Consider the following 25,182-nt stretch of genomic DNA (forward strand, 5'->3'; position numbering starts at 1 on the left):
GCATGAAGAGACTACATCATATCAGTATAATTTTACACTCTTATCTCATGGGTATTAATGGCTTTAGAGACTTGAATACAGAATAGGGCCCAAGTGTCAGGCTCTGTGCCACAGCCATGTACACAGTACTCAGTCTCTCTTTTTTTTCCAGCTCTAACTCCCCACCAGGTCAGGGGAACTTTAAATATCTAAAGAGGGATATCTGAACTTGTATTCCGTTTACATAGCCTCAATTTACAGTCTCATTCTTGTGTCTTTCAGACCAACTGTTCAACTTTCCTCCTCTATGACAGACGATATTCGAAAACCTGTCACTGCACTGAAATTGTAATGGACCTTAAACTTTGATCCTGCAAATGCTGCAGTATGTGATTTGAGTTCACTAAGACCTCTTTTGGATAAATTAACTTAGCTGCTGTAGTAATGTATCAGGACCTGGGGCAAGTTGTCGAGGCAAGTGCTTCCTAATGTGTCAAGTGCGTAAGGCCCTAGTAAAACTAAAGAGTAACCTTTTAAAGAGCTGCAGTAAATTGTTTGTCTTGCTGGCTTAATTCCTCAAGTATTAGGCAAACAGTTACGAATTAGAACTCGAGGAGGAATCTGAACATACTGAAGGTTAGAGAAAATGTTCATAAAGTTAGAATATTTCAATTAGGATGATAAAACAAATCCAAACAATTAAGTAGGGTGATTAAGCAGTAAGAACTCATTTTCTCTTCTGCTATTCCAATAAAGCATCTAAAGCTATGTTCACTTTAATGACATTCTTATATCTTTATGGGTTGTAGAGAGTTCTTTACGTCTTTCTGTTGATGATAAGAAGTTAAGGGTATGCAGCAGAATTTTAAATGACAGTACGATAAATGGAAGCATGTCTAGATCTGTTGGACTGGTGATACATGAGGGGCCTGGGGCGTGAAGCTGTGTTTCTAGAGCCCACTGCTGGAGGATGACAGGCAGGTCAGGAACATCGCTGCTCTTCTCCTGCAGTCTCTGGTTCTGAGAAATAGGGTTACTGCAGGATTGCACCAAATGGTAATTCAAATTGTGAGATCGTCATTTACAGGATCTTGTCCTTCCCTTGGCCTGTAGAGTGAATATGGTATCCATCAATCAAGTATGGTGCCTAGGACTGAGTGATAGAAATGCCTTTTTTGAGGGAGATATGACTGTAATTCCAGTGGGGGCTGTAAAGTTTTGGAGAGCCCAGTCACTATTCTCATTTACCACACTTGAGGAAAACTTAAAGGTCATTATACTTGCCAGTCATGTGCAGTAATCTCTGGGGGAAGACCTGTTAGGGTGTTTGTATTGCACATGGTTAAAGGAAGCCACAGTGTTTTTGTGATGAGGAATTCATGATGCAGTCATGTGAGACTGGTTTACAACTTTCATGGATTTCCTGATCTATCATTACAAAACAATCCTTAAGAAAAGTCTATAAAATATTGTTAATGACAGGACTGAATATCATCTGGTACAGTTTAGGAACTCTGTTTTAAAATAGAGGTTTCAGTCTGGTTTGCAGGCTCAGGATTATCTTTGGGTTTCTGTTTCAGTACAGTCAATCTCCCTGAACAGAAGACTTCTTTTCCATCATTCTATAAAATGTTGCCTTGGTCTTATTCTAATTTGGACATGTAATTTGGTCCTGAGCATTCTTTCTTATCCAATTTTTTTGTGTCTCTAAATATAGCTGTACACACTTTACCCATGCATTCCAATGCCAGAAGTGCTAATAAGATCTTCAGACTACTGAAGACATTTACTGTGCCTTTCCTAAATCTTATCTGTTCTTTAAAATAAGTATGTTATGCGGCTGTTCATCTTATTGAAAAGGGTAATATGACTCTGATACTTAAATTGCTCAAATTTTCCTCCTATAATTTCAAGACCTAGTTGCAATTTTATTTCCTTTAAATCCTCCTTGAACACTTAAACTGTTCTATTTATACATATTTATAACAATACGTTTAATAACTTAAACATGTTAATTCAACAGCATGGTTTTTCAACCTGTTAATTTGGTAGTGCAGTTATCCAAAGAAAGTGTTATAGCCAGAGAAATAGCCAAGGACTAATCCAGTATCATGGATGGGATTCTCAGTTTTTTCTTGACAATTGTGGCTGACACTCCACCCCCAATTATGGTTGGCAATATTTGCTTACAGAAATCTTGCTATTTTTTCAGGCTTTCTGAGAATTGTCCTCAGAATATTAACATCACTGAGAAATATTTGACAAAGCACCACAAAAAAGAGGGGAAATGATTGAGTAATGAGAATCTATTGAGCAGAGATTGGTATGAGTGGGGGAGGAGGGCATAAAAGGATGTTAAGGGAATGAAATATACATACCTCCTACCTATAAAAAGCTATAAGGTGAATGAAGGACTTACTATCTTTTTTTCCTTAAAGTTAGGAAAACTACTGTTTGGGAAGACAGTTGTGGTGGAATGTCCCTGAGGATCTATGGAAAACCTGCTAGATTTCATTAGCAGGTCTGGATCTTACATTCATAGCATCTTCAGTATTTTTGAAGTGAGACATCTCGAAAATCTCTTGAGAGAAACTTGATGAAACAGAAGTTGGCTGATTAATATCTTATACTGATACTTATAACTATTATACATATACTATATACTACTCTAAATACTCATAACTACTGATTCCTCCAAGAAAACTCTTCCTTTATACCTGAGATAATACTGGCTTTTTTGTTAGTCTGGGGCAGGCACATGCCATTCTGGCAAGGAATCCCCTTGGCTTTGCTGAACTTTGCTTGCTGTTTTAGCAAACCCAGAGTTTCGTTTTCCTAACGTAGCCAGAAACCAAGTAAACATTGTTTTCTGATTTGGTATTTCCTTAAGAAAGGTCCTCAAATTTCTAAACAGCCAGGTGGGACTTTGGCCTAGAGCAGATATAATTAGGCATTTATGCATGTTTGGCTGGTGGACTTCCTTACAAGTTAGGAGATAGCAAATATCAGTTTCCACCAGAAACAGAGTTAAAATCACAGCAGATCATTTGAAAAAAAATCTGATCAATACAAAAAGTATGCAGACTTTGAATTGCCTAGTTTATGGTTAATGCTCTCTCATGACCACTCTTATGAATTTTTACTCTGTTTTTTTTGTATTTGGATGGTCTTACTTTAGAAATATGCATACAAAAATAAATCAAAATCTCACAAAACAGAGAGAGAACTGTTTATATATGACACTGGAAATTGTTAACATTCTTTGGGACTAGGTATGAAGACAGGTTTTCAGGAGCTTTGGCTTCAGCTCTCCCCTTTTCCTAATTTCATGTTTAAGTATTTGAACCAAGTATGATAATTGTTCACCTGAATTTGATTTCTCCATGTCCATGTAATGCTGTTCTGCTCTGCATGAATTATTGAGCACTCACTGTGTCAGAAACAGTGAGGGTGATGGGTAGCACATTCCTTCAGTGGAGATACAAATATTGCTCTTCTATTTACATTCGATATTAGCTAATGTTAAGTGTAACACCTTCAACAGAACAGAATGGACACTCTGGGTCAGACTGTTCTCATAGTTTGGTAATTAGGCCACTCCAATTGTACGTATGGGTGCTTTGAATCAGATACTTGCTGTAAATTGGGCAGAGGAGAAATGAGACTTAAATATAATCTCTGAGCAAAAAACTATTCTAATAACTAAGTTATAGGATCTTGGGGGGAGGGCAGGGGCAAGAGGAAGGGGTAGAAAATGCATAAATATATTCACCATGTAAATATATAACTTATCTGAAAGCCTTTGCTAGCACCTATGCAAATCTATGAATAATGTCAAGTCAACTGAATAAGCACTTTTGGAAAAAACATTACTAAAAAAATAAAGTTGCTCCAGTGCACAAAACAGACTTCAAGTTAGATGACAGCACTGTCACCAGACTGGTCTTGTTCTATATATAAAGCTGCCTTTTCAGAAAATCTTAAGCAAGTTTATACCCACACTCTCAACTGATCTCCCTGTTTTATATCTTATGTGTGTGGTTATCACTATTATAGAGAAGTATTTTTAAGCACCTCGTGACAAGGCTCCACAACTAAACACCAAATATTATGGGTTTTAGTTAAGTGTCAGTAAGCATATCAGAAAGAATTAGGAAAGGTCATAATTCTTAACAAAAGCCTCATAACCAGAGGCTTTGATCTCTTGCTGTTTGCTATATTTTTACAAAGAGTCTTTTGGGATAGTGTGCAAGACATTTGTGCAAAAAGAGAGTGAAATGATGGATGATTTATGAAACATTTGTTTACTGTGCCTATAGCTATGCAGATTTGAACAGCATTATGTGAGGTTCTGTACAGATCTTTAGTGAGCAATAATCTTTGTCTTAAATCCTAATGAAAGTGTGACATTTACATTTTTAGGTTCCAGCTTTATATTTAATTATGCCTGAAATATGCCCGTGTACATTGCTATGCTGTATGTGAAAAATAAATTAGAAATAATGGTAACATACAGTAACCTTTTTACATATATATATTTTCACAATTAAGAATCTTGGAATGATGGAAAAATCTAGGTTGGAAGGGTCTTCTGGAGATCACCTGTACAAATTCCTGTTAAAAGCAGGGCATTGGACTTGGTTATCCAGGGCCCTGTCAAGGCAAATCTTGAATGTCTTCATCAAGGGAGATTCCACCTTTTCACTGAGAAACCTATTCCAATGATTAACTGTTCTCATAGTAAAGAAATTTTATGGAATTTCCCAGGTTGTGTCTGTTGCTTCTTGCTCTATCACTGTGCTTCCTTCTAGAGAGAGTACCTCTATCTCCTCTATAAGTACCTTTTAGGTAGAGGAAGGCTAGTTCATACTGGTACTGCGCAAGTCCCATTTCAGCTGTTTACTTTTTAATATTTTGTTTAAACATCTAGCATATTTTAATTTAACCTAAATACGACAGATTCCATTGTTCACTAAAAACAGAACTATTAAATAGAGGGGAGAGTTAGTGACCCCTCATTATATATGGGAATAATTAATTTCCTGTGGTAGGGAGTAAAACTTCAAGCAAGCATAAAGATATGCTGCACTGCAGCATCTGCTTTCCAGAGAGAAAAGGAAAAGTTCACTGTAAGTAACATGTCCTTCCATCTCTGAATTTAAGAGAAAATCTAGTTCATAGAGATTATTCTTGCAGACACAACAGCATGACAAATGACTCTGGGTTAGTGCTGCCCATGTCACTTTGCATTAGGAAATACAGCGTGACTGACATGAATAATATAAAATGTCAAATAAGACACTTGTCAAAAATGGTACTTTTTCTGTTTAAATGTAGTAAAAGAAACGGTGGCTTAAAAACAAACCAGGTGGCTTGGGCTTTAAGTGTCATCTGCCCTACTCCCTCTCTCCCCCCCCACCTTTTTTTTTTTTTTTTTTTTAAAGGTAGGCTGTGAATATTTACTTCTAAATGGTAAGGTTTTCCAAAAAGGTATTTTCTGAAAACGTACACTGACAAGTTTTTCTAGTGGTCATGAGAAGCAGTCTTCCCAGAATGGCAATTAGAAAGGCGACCTTCACTTTTGCTCTGTGTATCCCTGAAATCCCATTCCTCTGCCCTGAAGGCATGCTAGTGAGGTACGCTTTACCCCTGTAGAAGGACTGTGTCCTAGACTTCTCATATATAACTTATGTCTAACAAATAAATGACAAAACTAAGTTAAAATTATAGTTACCAAACACTAATAGCAGAATAGATTTAAAGTGATTAACAAATAAGTTTTAATATCTTGAAAATACTTATTAGCTAAACAACATCCCTTTTGTTGTTGACTTTGGGGAAGATAGAACATGGCACAACGTACATCTATAGAGAACTTTGTTTAGATACGCTGGAAAAGAGCTCTCCATTATTGCTCCTGCTCTGCATTGAAGATGCATTCTTCAGTGCATCCTGTGGTTCCGTCCTAGTTTGCTCTTAGAGATCGAACCCAGACACACTTCTTCTTCCATAAACCTGCATTTTGGTGGATGTATGGACACACTGGTTGAGTTCCAAAGCAGCAGCAGAAATGGTTACCACATATTAGGTCACATGCACTCCTCTTCACACAAAAGTGCATCTTACCATTTTAATTTGTGAATAATTTTTATACTGCATAAAACAGAAAATAGATCTTGAATATCTTTGTTAGATGAGTTAAAAAAAAATAAAAATCTACAAAGCTTTTCCCCCAGTGCTTATGAACACAAATACAACCAGATTTGTTGAATTGGGTTGAATTGCAATTATTTTTTTTTTTTTTAGACAAACAATGAGAAATTTTATAGCTAATTCATAGAAAGGAAATATTTCTTTAAAATTAAAGTTAGTTTCTGGAATGCTTTCCAGATAATAAGGTCTTTATGCGCTGTGATATGGCTATATAGAATCGTATAAGAAATTTATGAGGAAGAAAGGTGATCTGTTATAGTAGGGCTTTTATGTGGCACTTGAATGGTTCTGGTGTACAGCTGATAACCAGTCAACCACAGAGAAGACTTACAGATCTCGACTCTCCCTTTAATGTTTCCCTGATCAAGACACTTCTCAGGAAATTATGGGAAGCCAGATTTTCTCAAAATCAGTAAATAAGGGCATGTATTAATCAGACTGTCAGCTAATAGCTTATTACTAGCACAATGTAGGCAGGCTTACTATACTCAAAAGCAAAATGGACAAAATGGAAGAGGATCAGGGCAACTATGGTTTAAATTAGGCAGAACTGTTTCAGCAGTGAAATTTAAGTTGTTCATTACAAAAGGACTGTTTATTTCTGGCTCATAATGAAAACAAATCTTGGGGGAGGGAGGAGGTTTTGGCAATGAAAACACTACTACCTTCTCCATTTGGGCTGGCAGATGTTGACTGACATGGACATCCTTAAATATTTCACACTACTATACTTCAAAGCTTGGCTCTTTTATTTGCAGCTTCTTTTTTGTGCCTCTTACCTCCTGGATATCATTTTCAGTAAGCTTTCACTTGTCTTTTTTGCTCTTCCCCACTTCCTCTGAGCAGGGATTTTTTTTATAGGTCAAACAACATAATGTATTGTGGTGCTTCAGCAAACCCAGCTGTGGCTCCATGTGTTACATAGCCTAAATAAAACATGTAAGGCAAGTGCTTAGGTCATCTAGTTGAATATCTGCAATCAATCTTTACCAAGCTGGGGAGTATCAGTCATATATAATATTACAGACCATGGTAATAGCCAGCATGTTTCAGCAAGGATTACATGGCAAGAGTAATAAAATGAAGAAATACATAATTTTTACTTCTTGCCACAAACACATAAATCTTTTAAGGGAAACAGCATAACATTCACACAACTTGATGTATGGAGTAACTTGTAAGATACGGTATTTAGGGAGGAAAAATAAATTATTTTTCTGTTAACATGTGAATGGATGCTGTTGCTAATAACTTTATAGAGAGATTACAAATCTGTTCAGTGCTGGAGCAAAAAAGACCCAGCATTCTGGGCTGCAAGATCTTCATTCTACATGAATGCCTTTTGCAAGAAGAGATTGTGGGATGGTGAAAGGGGTGGCAGTGAAAAGATTATTTAGGGAAAGGGGAGGAAAAAGTGAATAATTTACATTCTGTTGTAGAATAAGCTTGTCTCTAAATCCTACATTACAAACAGCTGTTTGTCAGCTAGAGCAGTTCAAGAAATTAAAAAGTGCTCATGCAATCAGATTCATCACCTAACTATAACTGTTCACTAACCATGAGCAAAGAAGAGAAAGATAGCTGATGAAAAACATCAATTCCTCAGTCATTACAGATGTTGAATAATCATATGTTTTTGCAACATATGTTCCTGTGACCTTTGCAGAATAGATTGAAGAATATTTTCAGAGGATGTAAGAGTGCTCTCATAAAAGAAGAAGTAGCATATTTCCAACCTGCCCCACCTTCTGAGTTAGGAAGTAGTATATCATTGTATAGGTAACAACACAAGGTACACCCTATCCATAACAGAAATACAAATCCTATTTGTCGTGAGCCTCTTTCTCACAGAAAATAGATCTTCCTTAAATATTTGGAATAGGGTTCTGTAGAGCTAGTTTTATCCTTGATTCTGCACCTGACTTAGTCCTTGTCTTTCAGCAACTCATTCTATTTCTCTTCAGAAGTCTACAGCCATGCTGTTCGGTCATCCCTCAATATCCCACTAACCTGTGGCCATCTGCTGTATGCTGAGGACCTAGCACAGTGTGTTCCTGATTTTGTTTGGGTCATACACATGCTACTGCAACAGTTAACATTATTATTTCTGTATATGTCTTTGCTTAAAAGGACAGGCATTGGCTGTAGGCATAAATATTAAGCTTATGTGAAAAAAGGTAGGGCTTCTTTCATAGATCTCAAAATAATTATTCAATTATATGTGAAAGATGAGGAAGATACAGGAGAATGAACAAAGGAGGAAGGAGTTTGAGGGCTCAGACTGATGAGCTATACTTCAATTCATCCAGTACTGCTGCACCAGCTGAGTTTCGGTTGTTGGCCACAGTCATGCACTTGGCTTTTAGACACTGGAGTGATGAATCCATCTTTTGGGTTATAGGATTCTAAAAATACCATGCAGTTTCATGTGATCAATAACTTTGAAGAAGTAGAAATATTTCACTCAGAACCTGAAACAGCAAAGAAGAATAAAAATACCTTCATTCATTTAGGTTAAAATTAAGGACTCTACTAGAAATTGTGTTTTAAATTTAAATAACCTATTCATTAGGAAAGCTTATCATGCCAGTAAAGAAAATAAGGAATGTGTATACATTGGAAGAATAAAGCAAGCAATTTTGACCTAGACTGGACAAATACAATTTTTGCTTTTACATAATGCTTTTATGGAAACAGGAGGTATTTAGTAGTTTGCTTCTGACAGTAACTTCAGCAACTTCAACCTGAGCAAATATAAATTATGCTTGTGCCTTTGGTCAGGCCAACAGTAATTGATGATCAATACACTTATGTCACATGCAGGAAGACACGAGTCTACTTCTTTGCTTTGAAAAGTAAGGGCTGACCATCTGAAAGGAAACTCTCCTCACAATTCTATTTTGCTCATGTTTTCCTCTGACTTTTCTGTGTTATTTATTTATTTATTTATTTATTTAACGGTACAATGTTTTCTTTAATTTTGTAATAATAGAAATAAAAAGAAAAAAAAAAAAAAGGAAAAAAATGTATAAGGAAAATGTTTAGCTTTGTAAATTCCTAGAAGAAATTATTTCTATCTCAGTTGTATGCACTTTGTGACTAAATGAGCAATGTTCTCTACAGAACCATGTGTAACTTCTAAAAAGGTGTAAAGCAACTTGCTGTTTGCTAGTGAGATATGCTGCTGTGTACTTTTTCATATAGTAACAATGTGGTGATTTTACCCAGCTGGGCAACTGAGCTCCACAACAACCATTCTCTCACTTCCCCTCCTCAAAGGAAGAAGGCGAGAAAATACGATGAAAGGGGCTCAAGGGTTGAGATAAGGACAGGGAGATCACTCAATGATTATCATCGTGGGCAAAGCAAACTCAGCTCCCCACAGACCCCATGCTCCTGCACGGGCTACTCTCCACGGGCTGCAGCTCCAGCCCAGGGCCTGCTCCTGCGGGCGCTCTCCATGGGCCGCAGCCTCCTCCAGGCCACATCCATCTGCTCCACAGGGGGCTCCTCCACCCTTGGGGGGGCTGCAGCGTGGAGATCTGCTCCATGTGGGACCCACGGGCTGCAGGGGGACAGGCAGCTCCACCAGGGGCCTCTCCACAGATGAACTTCTGCTGCATGCTTGGAGCACCTCCTGTTCTCCTGCTGCACTGACCTGGAGAGCTGCAAGGCTGCTTCTCACTACCCTCTCCCAGCTGCTGTTGCACAGCAGTTCTTCCCTTTCTTAAATCTGCTCTCCCAGAGGCCCAAACAGAGTTGCTCCCGGCTCAGCTCTTGCCAGGGGCAGGTCCCAGTGGAGTTGGATGGAGCTGGCTCTGATCTGACATGGGGCAGCTTCTGGATTCCTCTCACAGAGGCAACCTCTGCAGCCCCCCTGCTGCCAAAACCTTGCCACGTAAACCCAATGCAAACATATTTGTAAGAGACTTAACCGAGTTATTTCCATATTATCACTGATTTTGTTAATTTGGATTATTTTGGTATCAAATGTAATTGAAGTGCACACAATGGACAATGTTTGGTTAAAAAAAAATCAAGATAGTAAATTGTGACTGTTTCTTCAGCTGCTTTCAGCAGAGTAGCTGAAATGCTCTCCAGTAAATGTAGATACATTTTCAGAGAAAATTCTGATTTTTATTTTATTTTATTTTATTTTATTTTCCATCATAATGGACAAGACAAGAAACTGATTTGGTGATGAGGCTGTTTTTCCTTCTTAGTGTTATGACAGCTTATTCTAGACTTTTGCCCATATCTGTGGGTAAACTACGTAAGCTTCAAATGGGTGGGAAAATTTCTCAATCACCTGAAAGTTAGTCAAAAGCTAAACAAGCTTCAAATTCATTTTGGAGATATAAGTATGCAGCGTTTCACTCAGCAAATATATAGCAATATATATTGCTATATGTTTTTTTTCAACACTGTTTCCAAATTATCAAATGAGTAATCTTAAATGTTGCTGGACTTGCTTTGAAATTAGATAAAAGCTTGTAAAAACAGTGTGAAATTGCATTGTTGGTCACTTTTGTAAATGAGAATGTTCGAACAATTGTCAAGCTGAATACCAAAGCTAATTTCAATGTTTTAATCCTGGTCTTATTCTTATGCTGGACTCTAATAGTACTATCTTCTGTAGTTGCTTTCTTTCTAAGTCAGGTGGATTTGTTTTTCCAGTTAACATCTAGGGAACAGGTGTTCCTTTTCTTTTCTTCTTTTTAATTCTTTTATGGCAGTATGATCTCACTGGAAGACTGGCTGAGGGTTGGAGTCCAGCGGTACCTTTGCTGTGTTACCTTCCAAGGAAATGTGATTTCTGATTAAAATGGTGCATACTGTTTTTCTTGATGCCTCTGAGTTTCCAGTAAAAATCACTTTAGCAGACAATTTCTCAAGCTGTGAGTAGGCTTGTAGATGTATTTTACAGTTAGTCAGAGAGAAACTATCACTGTATATGAGAGCTTCTAGGACTGTCCGAAGAAGTAAGAGACTTTGTTTTTCTGGAATAAATAAAGTTAAATCTCTGACTAGTTTGAAGCTGGGTGGAACATAAGGTCACAATATATTTGGCTTTCTCAGTGTCTGACTTGCAATTTTCATGCAAGCCTGGGACACTGAGAGACACTTTGTGCCAATACCAAAAAACAGATCTGTGAATGAGAGGAATTTATGCCCAGTAAGGAGTGACTAGTTTCTGCAGTCGTTCCAAGATTAATTTCACACTTCATAATTTCTTGTGGAAGAGTTGTCCAGAAAAGGTTGACTCAATGCAGTGGGAATAGGCTGTTAGCTTGAATAGGAACTCTGTTCTTACTCTGGACCCAAACAAACCAGCATTCACTTTGCTGTAGTCTTGCTGAATTCTGCAATGGTCTGTGTAACTTCCCATGAAATTAAATTGGGCCGAAGCTGACCCTGTGGGGTTTTTGTTTAGAGGGTTTGCACCTTCTCATATTTTAAAAAAATGGGCATGAGTCTACCAGCTGAACCCTTGGCATTGACTGGTTGTTACCTTACTTCAAAATAAAATGTCTACTAAAAAAAAAGGTAGTACCTTGTGCACTAACACAGGAGTAAAGTATTTTCAATATTAAAACCGCATGAAAGACATCTGCGTTCCTTTTATTACCAGCCTGACAATCTGATCCACAATTCATGCCCTCCAACCCTCCTCCCCCACTATCATTTTGCCATGGTTTTCGTAGCTAGCACACCTGGCTAAAGCTGTGATTTCTCTTAGAAGATTAATCATGGGGAGAGACCAGGAAATAGTTGGCAAACAGGTCTGGCACAATTAGTCTGGTGCTTCTTGATGCCCATATTCAACTTCTGACAACAGCAGTCACATCAAAAGGCTACTCTCTATTTGTCTGGATAGTAGAGTAGGAGGGCAATAGATAAAACAGGTTTTGAAAGTGTGCCTGAATCAGCCATTAAGGAGAGTGCTGGAGTAAGGAGCAGAGAGTGGTGCCATGGAGCCCAAAGATTTTTCTGTTTTCAAAGTCTGGTCCAAGGAATCCATGCAGCAGGATGAGCGTGACTGTATTTCTCCATGAGTGGGTTCCTAGAAAAGACAATCAGCCCACATCCAGTGGAGAGAACATGCTAATGGCAGGAAAGTTTAAGGAACAACTGTGCAGAATACTCTTCCACGCTTATAAGTGAAGGTGGATATTAATTTTTTTCCTCAGTCTTGTTCTGTATCATTTTTTTTTTTCCTAGTGAGTACTGAGGATAACTGATCAAAGGCCAATGCAGTCATGCTGTGATTCCCAAGCTGGTTCTGCACAATCTAGCTTACACCTGAGGCAATACAGCTATATTAATGCAGTACTCTGCCCGAGCTAATTAACTCTGAGTTAGCTCACGTTTCTCAAAGTAGCACCGTAAATCTCTATATATACTTGGGAGGAAGAAGCTGGGAGACTGAAGGGCCATAGTCCCACTTTTCTCCTCCCACTGACACCATCCTGTTTGCATACCTTTTCCTGAGCACCTGACGCAGCTGCTTAGCCCACTTTGTTCACTTGGGAGCTGTGAGGATGAGATTTCAGTAAGCGCTGTACAAACAGTAAGCTAGAGACAATCTGCAATGTAGACAGACACATAGCATATGGATAGACAAAACAGATGGTGTGTGAGGGAGGAGGAGAGTAGGAACAGAAGCACAGAACAGTGAGCAGATTTCCTCCCAGTTGTCCAAGTCTAGTACAACTCGGCTAGGGTCAAAATGAGAGTCCAAATTCCGTGGCCTGGAGGCCAGTGACTTATCAGTATTGCCTTAAGTCAGGGAGTAATTTTTTTATTCCCTTAACTCATGCTCACTTTGAGTATAGCTATTACCTTCCAGAGAACTTGAACTGGAGTTTGTCTTTATGTCCAAACAGTTTAGAGATTTTCTAATCACAGTGGTTCTCATCAGGAAAGGTCAGGAGGAATGACATTTTTCATAGTCAGTCTAGTTTAACAGCTGGCAATGGTTCATGCATAACAACAGCAACAATTTGCATTTATATAGCACCTTCCATCCCTTAGGATCTTGGAGTGCGTTATAAACCATGTGTGGGAATAACTTCACTGAAATGACTGTTAAAAATCCCCCTTGAAACTCCTCAGACTGTGGGGTACTGTGAAGCTCTTATCTAGCAGCAAGCAGTTGAGCATTGCTGCGCAGGCCACAGAGAAAGGCACCGAGGAGTTACTGTTTCTTATCAGATGAAACTGGTAGATGAAGGGAAAACAGTCAAACTGCATATCAGAAAATTTGGCTTGAATTGACTTTGAGCTGACACTATCCCTACAGACACAGAGTAGTACGAAATTTCAAGATCACTGGTGATCAGAGCTCTGGTTTTGTGCCTTTCTGCAGGACACATCTGACAGTACAACTCATTGCACTGACTGAGAGCTAACAGATCTGTATACTTATTGCTCACACTCTGCAGAGTCATTATATACTGGCTTAGATGTTTGTTAGTAAACTAAATCTGGTGGTATTTCTGTCCAAGTATCATGTGAGTCTGTCCCTGCTTCAATCTGACAATATTAGTATGCAGTTTTGTGGCTACAAAGGGCCTTCTAGACCTCCGAAAATCCCACAACCAAGCTTGTATACATTCTACTTGTTTAGAGAACAGAGATAACTACTTTATTTGTACAGAATGAGATGAAATGTTATCTAACTGAAGATCGTGAATTAATGGAGGAAATTCAGAAGGCTTGACTTAATCAGATAAAAGTGTGTATGATGGTCTCATGACTAAATTAATCACTTCCATTAGTGAAAAGTAAGTTCTATACATCACCACGTCATCCTCTGGAAGTGCCTAGCAGTGACATAACAAAGAATACAATGACAGAGAGTCTTTGTACTATCTGAACTTGTCTCAGCATTTTCTAAGGTGAGCCTGAGGTTATTTTATTTTTTTCACTGAGTCACAGGAAAAATTTAATTTAGAGATGAATATAGCCTACTAAATATGCAATTAAATTTGTTTTTCCTAAGTACTGGACTTACAACTCATATTAGGGAACAGGCAGACTCTTATTACATGGCTTGAGTCAGAAAAAGGGCTGTACCATATAGCACTCAGTGAAAACAGCAGTTGTACAGCATCTTTTGAACATCCGGATCAGCTCTAAGTGTTGCTTTTCCCACAGTCCTCAAGCAGATCTGTGACATTGTGTGACGGGGCTCACCTTTGTGTGTATAGTGCTGTCCAGGCCACCCCAGCAGTGATTATTCATCACTGCAGTCTCTGCTGTGGCACTCGTAAAGGTGAGGACCAACATTTCTGTGGGGAACTGTACAGTGAAGAACTGTGTAAATGGCAGAGCTGACTTTATAGGCTGATCCTGAAGAAAATGGAACTATTAATGCCCCTAATGATGACATAAAAATAATATTCCCCTGAGGACATAATTTGTCATATGTGAGAGGAGGGCTGACAAATGTCCCTGATAAAGCCTAGTATTTTTACTGTTAAAGTGCAAAATGTTGTAATAACAGGCTGAGAACGAACTGACTGTTTAAATAACAGGTTACCTCAAAGCTTCTGCCAGTCATCAAGTTCCTTCTTTTTTTCTAATATTTCATATTTTACCTCTAGGACCAAGGGAACTCTTTGTAATAAGGTGTTTGGTTCTTGTGACTAATTTGCTCAAAGAAAAAAGTGCCTGTAATCTACATTTACTCAGCAATGCTCTACTTAAACACCTGGAAAGATTTTTTTTTTCCCCAAACCCTGTCTTCATCTCAGTATTTGTTAGCATAGGCATGGGCTTAGTTCCTGAGGTGTATGGGATTGTTTCACTTGGTTGGATAGCGGAAAATAGGGAAGTGCATGAGGCGACTTCAACGTGGAAAAGTGATGGCTGAGAAAGGATAAGATACACGTCTATAAAATTCTAAGTGATACAGTGGAAAACAGGTTAGAGCAGTGGAACTCCTTGCCACAGGGTGTTGCATAAACTAAAAGTTCATGTGGGTCCCTAAAGTAGATAAACAAGCTCAGGGGGGTAAGAAATCAAATGCTGTCTGTGGTTCATGAGCTCCCTGAGCTCATGACCAGGGGGTAAGGGAGCACTATGAAGGGTTATCGCTACACATTTACACTGCCCTTGGCCTCTTCGCTTGGTGTGGCCAAGTGCGCTGTTCCTCAGTCACTGGATTTCAACTTGCCCAGACAAACCATTCCAGCCTGTCAATTTTGCAGGTTCATATTGTATGCAAAAGTCCAGGACTTCCCGAAAATGTTAAAAGGAAAAAAAAAAAAAAAAAAAAAAGAGAGAGATTTGTTTGTGTTTCACAGAAGGAAAACAAAAGTTGGGGTATTCTTCATAGTTTGATCTAACTGCGGTGTGGACACCCAGGGTTCCTTCAGAAGAGGTGAGATGAATCTAATGGCACTTGCAGATAGCGCAAGTGTCCTCCCATGCTGAACAGTCTTTGAGCAAAAGTCATGGACAACGTGAGTGGAGTGGGTGTCCCAAGGCTGGCTCCTGACCTGGAAAGCACCTCTGTTGTTATTTCTGGCTGTGGAATAGAGGCAGAGCCCCCTGACAAACCAGCATTTTGGAATATGACTAGGAAGAAAATTCCCTTCAGCTTCCTTGCTGCCTACCCAAGGGATCTAAATGCTCTGCCTAGCTCAAAGGATACCCTAGGGCAAAACATTGTTTCTGATTCTCGGGCTTGGTGACACAGACCTCTGGATTTCTCTGGGTCTGGAGGTGTTGAGCATTTCTGTATGTAATGAAATTCTCCATATCAGCCTCCTCCTTCCTCCCTTTCTGCCCCTTCCTCTCTCTGTTTAACTGAGGCTATGGGGCCCCAGAGCACTCTGTGGCTGTTCTGTTCATAGCTTTAGCCCCTTTCCTAGTGCAGCAGCTTCATCAAATATTTTTCAAGGACAACTTTTCTCCCTAAAGGTTTGCTCAGCAGCAGCGTCTGTCTCATCTAGGGAATCTATTCTGATTAATTTGACTTTAGCTTTCTTTACTGCTCCAGTGGAGTCCGAATTTGTCAAGGACTTAAATATATATACATACACCAGGGAAGTTTTAAAAAAAAAAAGCTGGAGCACAATGCTCTGCCTCCTCATTTTATTAAGAGGATACACGGTCCCTTGCAAAGGCACTGCGGCTACCAGCCTGGCCAGCGCTGACTGCAGCAAAGCTGACTCCTGCAGCCCGGGACTGGCTGTTCTCTGACGCAACCGCCGCATTTGTGGGGTCACCAGATACCTTGGGGGTGGTGTATATATATATTTTTTGTTGTTGTTATTAACCGTGTGCTAACCGGGGAGCAGGGCGGGCTGGCGGCCAGCAGGTGGCTGTCACCCCCCAGAAACGGCTCGGTCAGCGTCGGGAGCCCCGCGCCGGTGCCCGGTGGGGCGGCAGCCGGCGGCGGCGGGGTCCCGACCTGGCCTCGGCCTCGCTGGGCGGCGCTGCCTGGCCCCCTCTCAGCGGCCTAGCGCCGGGCCTCCGCCTCCTGCACAGCCCTCAGCGATGCAGAAGGGCCTTAGTGTTTTCCACTTCCAGCCTAAGTCGGGGTTGCAGTCTCTTCTGGCGTCTTGCTATTGTCCCAGGCTCGTGCCCCGCACTGCTTGCTGCAGTTGCTGCTAGAAGCGCACCTACTTCTAATGCCGCCTGTCAGAGGAACCTAGTTGATGTAGGTCCATAGCTTAGTCTTATGTAGGTCTCTTCTAGCCATAGTGCTTGCTCGAAAAGTACTGCTTCTTAAGCAGCACTTGACAACTTTATTGCTGTAGTTCAGCTTATTTAAATAGAAATTGAGAATGGAATTTATAAGAAAAGAGCTAAAACCTGTCCCTCAATTGAAAGCCAACAGAGGCACCACTTTCAGCAGAACTTAAAGAAAAACTGAGGGAAAATGAAAAAGCAATGAGACATCTAGCTAAGAGCATCTCGTAAGATGCTGACAAGGTCTTGGATGATAGCAGAAACCAAAGGTTAGTGTGACTGGAAAACACCTTTTGTGATGGGCCATGATGAATTTCTAACCCTGAAAGAAAATAAATCAACCTGACATTCAGCTGTGGTTTCCCTGCTTCTCTCCCCATAGTGAATGCATGTTTCATTAACAGCATATTTTAAAAGAGCTTGTGAAACATAAAAAGAGAGGTGAAGGTAAGGCTTGTCTTTCTCATCCCACATGTGGAATTAGTATCAGAAAAGCTGGGAGTTAACTATAGCACTTACAGGCGTCTTTGTGAAATTCCTGAGCTGCCTGTGAAAAGCAATTTCGCTACCATTTCCTTCATGGGTGGTTGGTACAGAGCCCTCGGTAAGACATTCAGAGAAGGTGGCTATAAATTTGCTTTTTCCCTACCCCCTCATATTCTCTGCATGTAGACACATGTATGCCTGACCACACAGTGTGCTTCAGCTGGCAGTATGATTCACATGGTCTGTGGGATACTTCTGCCTGAACAGCTGCCTTTGCTACAAAGGCTGGTAAAGTATTGTGCAGTTGCTCAACAGACTAATACCTTCCCCTGATCCTGCCATGTTAAGTGCTTATGGCCTTGAGCTGCCATTCAATCCATGTAGAACTGAAGACGTCCTTTACACAATGCCTGAGGGTGTCCACACTTAGAAATGTGAGCTGCAACCAGTGACTCTCAGGAAGGATCCCAAAGCTGCAATTAGAAAAATTCTCTGAGATTGGGCCAGTTCCCCAGAGCTCAGGACATCTGAGCATCTGTGATATTATCCCTCTTGGTTAGCACAGTAAGGCAGATGAGTTTCCCAGTGCTCTGATCTACAGAGCTTTCCTAATTTACTGTTTGGATTGCTTACCTCCCCCCATCTTTTTTTTTTTTTTTTTTTTTTTTTTTTTTTTTTCTTCCCCTCTAGGATTGCCTTTAGATTTGGACTCTTTCTGATTCCCAAGGGAATACTGGAGATGGGGGTAACATGCCTTGTAGGTCACATGGTGCTGTTGGTATTAGCAGTTACTACGTTACTACTGCAAGGAAGAAGCTCATAAAAATGGATTCCAGCTAGTACGGGACGAGCAGACAGAGACTGTACACGGAGGCAGACTCCAGATGCTTGCCTGTATGGTGCATGACCTTTGCTTAGTTGTTCAAGGGTAGCATGAAAGGTGGATGCATTTGAAAGCATTAAAATTCCTCCACATCTTCTGAATAAATTTGCTATTTTATAGGAGTTAATTTTGTTTGAATTTCTTCCCGTTGTTTCCTTTCCCAGTTCCCACTACTTAGGAGGTCAACAGAAAGCTACAGCTTGCCTCATATTTATTCAGTGACTTTTTTTCAGACGAGCACCAGTCTCTTCATGCTGCACATGTTTAACCCCTTACTTTGGGTAGAACTTTGCTTCTAGATTTGGAGATAAGTCACTGTTAGTCTTCATATGACACGAAATTTAGAGAAAGATATCTATCTCACAGTGTTTAAAATTATTTAAAAGAATGTTATAGTCTTTTTTTTTTTTCTTCCTATTATTCATATTATATTTCCCACAGAGGTATCATTTTAAAAATGATATTTTCTGTTTTAACATACCTAAAAGCAAATGCATTAAAAATGTCTATACCAGAGCATTGGTAGATTAAACCCAGGTTACTCCTAAAGGAATAAAATAATCAAGTTGATACTTCTCTCCAGGCCAGTTTTATTATTTTTAAGCATCTTTTTATTGTTTAAAAATTCCATCTAGCAGCAATTACCAGCCAGAGCTGTGTCTTAGGTAATAAATGTTGAACAAAAATTTGCTTAATAGTTTTACCTCCTTTTTTTTTTTTTTGGGGGGGGGGGGGGAAGGGGAGGGGTAAGAAAAGGTTTTGATTTTACTTCATATTTGAACATCAACATCAGTTTTTCAAAAGACTCTCCTGTTGTTTGACAGGTACTTTTGTCTCCACAAATTGACTTGTGGGTAGGAAGAGGCAGATTTCAGGCAACCTTATTCCAAGGTGCACTTACCTTTGCGTATCTGCTGTCTGTATTTAGGCTAAGAATAAAAATCACTTCATGGCCTCCATTGTTTCCTGTGGTGCTAAATGGAAAAGAAAACAGTAAGAGAGATTGAGGAGAGGTGCCCCATCTCTGGGCTTGTTTGTGAGCTGTAGAGTTCACGTGCTGGCTCACCACAGCCTCCATCTTCAGCAGGAGGAGGCAGCAGCCGATTTTAAGTGCAAACACGTTTGCCAAACAGAGCCCTGCAATGGGAATTCTCTGTAACTTCTTCCCCTTGGTCTCTCTTTGTCTAAACAAAAATGATAAAGCCACTTTATACACCATGCCTAGGCTTTTGCACTGCTGTTGCGTGCTTTGGAGTGAGGGCAGTTATAGTAAAGATACAATTCCAAATGCAGGTGGCATTTTTTGAGCCAAAACACTTTTTTTGTTCACCAAAAAGCAAGTCTACATTAACGAAAAATTTCAGGGAAGGGGTTACTAATTTATGTTCCAGAAAAAGGGAGGATGTGAATATTTCATTTAAACTTTTTCACTGTGAATTTTAGTTTTGAAACAACACCTCCATTAGGATTTTTTAAATATATTATTATTAATAAAGCAATCTAAACACTGAAATTACATCAAACACTTCCTGTTACCACCAACATTGTTTTTCTCCTCTTCCTAACAATTTAAAAAGGACTCATTAAAAGAAAAAAAAAACAAAAACAAAAACAACAAAAAAAACCCTTAATATTTCTCTAATTTTAAGGGTTGACCCACAGTGTTTTTTTTCCATACACAACAAACAAAATTAAGAGGAACTGGGCTTTCCTTATTTTTATGGTTGTTCTTCTGTAAAGTGAGGGTCCAAACAGCACATTTAAGTCCTTTATAGACATCTGAGAGCAATTGCTGTTTGCAACATTACAAACTTGAAAATTGATTGAGAAATTTCAAATCAAGCCTTATTTGGAAATTTGCTTCAATTAAAAACAAACAAAAAAAAACACAAACAAACAAAAAAACACAAAACCTTCCTTATTTTATGAGAGCAAATGTAAAAGTAAGCAAAATAGGTATCCAAAATGTTTATTTAAGGCACAGGAGGTGTCTAGTATGGAACAACTGATATGGTCATTTGAAATTAGGGCTACCATATAAGTGTACCTGGTATAACAGGTGCATATAAGGTGAGTAGGTGAGTGCTAGATGAAGAGTACTGAAGAATAGGATCTTGATTCTCAGAGCAGTCTGTTGAATTAAGGGTATTGTTTATTGTGCTTGCAAACTCTGCCTTTCTTTGTTTAACATGAGTAAATATTTCTAGAGATGTACACACACATCCCACTGTGTGGTGATAGAATTTAGATGAATACATTCCCTGGACTACGTTAAAATATCTGTATAATTTTTCATGATTATTTCCTTCTAAGAAGCACACAGCATGTAAAGGATGCAGTTGCAAACCATGTTGCTTTGGCTAGGAAAAATGAAATTTCCTTTCAGAGCTTCCAAACTCATTTGTAATGAGGCACATGCTCTGGTTTAGAAATTAGTGCAACCAAATGATCCAGAAGCAAGAGTTAATGTCATCTTCACCACGTCTGGCATTGCCTGGAGAAAAAATGCTGTGCCCTGCCATGTGCAACGTTATGCCATCTAGCTGAGTCTCCTGGAGGCAACACTGGCTTCTTACTAGAAGTTATGCAGGTACAGCCAGGATATCTGTACAAAAGCACAGACAACATGCTCTGCAGATGTCTTCACACATCTCCAGTGGGAACGTGCACTCTGCTTGGCAATGGATGGACCACAGTCCCCACTGCTCTTTTAGTAAACCTATACCTAGAGAAATTTGGGAGTGTCTTTTTGTTGAGATGCAAATCACAGAGAAATTGGCACTGTAAAGACAAACTATTATTACTTTTGACCTCTTGCAAGTCGTTCATTATAACCATACATTGTTAAAGCAAAGATTGCTGTGACCTGGTCAACTTTGCCATTGTCCCCTAAATGATTTTGTGAGAGTTATCTCCCACTAAAGCCAGTAACTTCAGCAATCTGAGAAGAACTATTTTGAAAAGAGCACTAATCTGTCTTTTTTTCCTTCATTTTGATCACCACATTACTCACTTGGAAAGTTGTATACTGATATCAGCAAATATCCATCTGCTTTTTATCTTAAATGTGCCATGAGTATCGATCATTTCAGTTCTGAAAAATTAATTTCAGACTTGTTGTTATCATTACTTTGCTGTCAAAAAAAAGCACACATTTTATGACTGCTTGATGCTGGTAAGCTCCACTCTTTGTAATTTTTTAAAAAGACTGGATCTAGAGATACACAAAGAACAGACAGCTGGCTGATTCAGAGCCTGAGCATGAAACTGAATGTAAGCTGCAGTACTCTGCTTCTCAAGATTGTAGCTTTCCCATTTTTTTCCTCCCTGTATTTTCAGGTTGCTTAAGAAAAATAACCATGTAATAACCATTAAGAAGAATACTCTCTCTAGACCGTTTAAATAAGAAGATTTATTTATTTATTTTTAGTACTGACCTTTAAATCTTGCTTGGATATATAATTACTACTACGATAATACGATAACTTGTATGATTGTGCCCTGGCTAGAAATTTGGAACTGCATTTGAAGAAAACCATGGAAAAAAAGGGGGGTTGGGGAGAGGTGTGACTCTGTAAGGGAAATGGCTGCTTTTGAATGTTCACTTTATGCTTTCAGATAGAAAGAAAAGACTATGAAAAGACTGGCTGAAACATTTCAGCCATGTCGTATCTTAAATAAAAAATAAAAATAAATAAAAATAATAATTAAAAAGAAAGCTTCAGAGGGTACTGCTCAAGGTTAAATGTTCTGGTAACGCAAAGCAGAGAATGACCTAGCTAGTTTGACACTTGAAGAGTTTTTATCTGCCTGTGTCCATGTAGTACACCAAACATTTGCTGCAAATGCTCTAAGTTCTCTGCTGTAAATCTAGAAAAGGCCAAAGGGCATATTTCCACAGGAGATGCTCATATACTGTGGATGAATTCAGTATAAAACTTTCAGACAGATAAAATTAACTATGTCCCATTATGCAAAATTTGTATGGTCACAGCTGAATTGCTGCAACTGGTGGAATTATTCTTTAAGTACCCCCAATAAATGAGAGCAAATTTAGTGGCAGAATTTGTACATGATTTGTGAAATTCCTTATGCTAAACAGGCTTCTATGGCGTTTTAACTTGATTCTCACTGCAGCTCCATGATCTGTGGAACTGAGATTTTATACAGCCGTGTGGGATTTTTTTTTTCTTCTTCAAGTATACCGTAAACTCTGACTGACTTAACCCTATTGGTTCTTAGAAAGAGAGTTTGCAAAGTCTGTCTGCATAAAGACAGACCAAGAAAATAATTAGTTTCTGAGAATGTGTCATTTAACATGTAGACAAGACAGCATTCTTCTGAAGGTGATAAAACCTTGGGACTGTGTGCCTGGTTCATAGCCTTCTCAAGAAAGAATTAGTGTTCTACCTTTTACAGGAAGAGTTCCAGCAAAATTTTGGAGGATGTGCTTGAAGACTTCTAGTAACTACTTTTTTGGTATTGTGCAGCCTAAGAGGAGTGTAACTGTTGGGAAATGAGTAGACATAAGGATGTACGAACTTAAGCTGTAAAGACAAATTTTTGCCCTTTGTCACATGGTCATATGAACTATATGGAGAAGGTAGTTGGAGCTCTGAGCTAGCTAAAAGCCTCTCTGCTGTCATTCTTGTACTTTGACTATTTGCAAAGCACCTTTTCCTACTCCATATCTTAAGCCCACATTGCAGGATGCGAAGACTAAAAGCACCCCCTTTTTCATTACACTCTTCTTTCTCCACTTACAGGAGGGGAAAAAGGCCTTCACACCCCTTGTCTGGGGAAACAGGGAAAGCCTTGCCCCATAGGATGCAAACTTTATGGAGTCTTTTGTCTCTGCCAGCTTTTTTACACTGAATGCTAGGAGTTGTTGCTCTAAGAATGCAGAGAGCAACCCAGTCTGGAATACCAAAAATGGCACCTTGTTAATTAACTAAGCAATCATTGACTTGATTGAATCTCTTTGAAGTTTTCCAGCGACTACGTGCACACAATATGCAAAGAGATTAGTAATGTAGGAACACCATTGTTGGTAGTAAGGTCGGCTTCTTGATCAATAGTAACTCAGCCTGAGCAGACATTTAATCTAAAAGAAAGAGGTCATCTCCAATCAGGTCTTTTAAAGAGATCGACCAACAAAATCTAATCACTGATTACTGAATATTTAGTTGAGCAGTGACCTTGCTTACTGTTGTTTAATCATACGTTATTAGCTAATTCCTCCATTCAGCTCCAGCTTGTCAATTAGATTTTGTGCTAATTAATATTTTAACTGTTAAAGAAGACAGACCATTATAGTGTATTTGACACTGACTTCATAGGAACTTCAATATAGCCCAGGGGCAGCAAAGTCAAATCCATCACCGTTCTGCAAGGCTGAATCTGTCTGTCTCCTTATCATTCTGAACAAATGTTTATTCAGCCTGTTCGTAAAGACCTCCGATGACGGATAGTGCACAGCTTCACAACATGAAGGTATGTTACAACATCCTGCTATCTTGTATGGTGGGAGGAAAGTAAGGAAGGAACATGTCTTTTCATAGATATCTCTGAGCAAAACATCTCACTTCCAAATCTGTCGTCAGCATTAATAATGAACAGATTGCAGTCCCTGCAGAACTCGAATGAACTACCAGAAATCCTATGTTCACACAGTGTTTGTATTAACGATATCTCATCTAAAGTTTAAGAGCCCTGTGTAAGGGGACCTGTTCACACTAGGTAGCAATGAAACAGCCAGAAGGCTGAATAAGAGAGAGGAAGAGAGAGTTTTCAGCTTCAGTGTTACCTTTCTGTCTTGCTTCCCCCAAATCCTGATGGATCAGGAGTTGGGATGGCAGATTACTCTGAGATTCCCAAACACTTGTCTCCAGAGAAAGCCACTTAGAACATTTGTGTCTATATGTCCTGAGTTAATGAGGTTGCTGGTTATTCAGTCTGCACCTGTATTTAAAAATAAAAACTAATACAAAACACTAAATCAACACATCCAGACTTAGCATAAACTATTAGCTCAAAAGTGGCTCAGAGAGGGTGAGGGCATTTTAAGGTCAACATTATATCCAAGATTCTGAAAACGTGACCTTGATGTGAATGTTGAATCATCTCCCTCATCCAGGATGTGTTAGGTGTTCTGGGTAAGAGGTGCTAACCAGCAATAAAACTTAACTTTTTTTCTTTCCTTTTTTTTTTTTTTTTTTTTTTTTTAATTCAGGCTTAGAATTATGCTTTGCAGTTCACTTTCTTGTATCCCATGTTTTCCAAAATACATAAAAGTCTGACCTGAATTTTTAAAGCAGAAATCATGGCTTTGATTCATTTTTAAGCCTAGGTGGAAACCTGGGCAGCTCTATTTCTTCCTGAAAGCAGTAAATCCACAAGTTCATGCAAGAATCCCCTCTGTGGGATGTGTTTTGGCAACCTCATCTGCCTCACCTGTGCAAGGATCAGGGACCTGTTCTCAATCAGGCACCAAAACAATGTCACTCTTTGACAAGTTTTGGAAGCAATTACCTTCAGCTCGGACCAGTGGCCTCAATGGCTAAGTGCAGACAGCTGAAAACAGATGTCAAAATGTCACAGCATCTCAGCAGAATGAATCCCACTGTCTCCTGACTATGCTTGCCCTTTTAAAACCCATTGGTGAGCTGCACCTGATGTTGCACCTGCCTGCACCAGACCCCTCAAAGTGAAACGGGCATGAAAGATGTGCAAATAGAGCATATTCAGAGGCTCCTGTGCCATGACCACACTCGAGCTGATCTGCAACTCCATGTTTTTCTTCTGTGATCTTTTTTATCTTCTTACAGGGGAATCTTCCCGTCTTCCCTGCCAGCTTAACTGACATAACCTGCACTTCCTTCTTTCTTTCTTACACCATACTAGTGCTCGCTTATGGG

General features: G+C 39.3%; 1 long non-coding RNA gene across 1 annotated transcript; it reads left to right on the forward strand.

Annotated features, from left to right (window-relative positions):
- Positions 1-16,671: 16,671 nt before the first annotated feature.
- Positions 16,672-18,387, forward strand: LOC311430717. The gene is made up of 2 exons (XR_014688970.1): positions 16,672-16,868; positions 18,073-18,387. It is a non-coding gene; the product is annotated as an uncharacterized lncRNA (long non-coding RNA).
- Positions 18,388-25,182: the final 6,795 nt, after the last annotated feature.

The sequence above is a fragment of the Aythya ferina genome, assembly GCF_964211825.1.
Source record: "Aythya ferina genome assembly, chromosome: 2".
NCBI classification, from domain to species: Eukaryota; Metazoa; Chordata; class Aves; order Anseriformes; family Anatidae; genus Aythya; species Aythya ferina.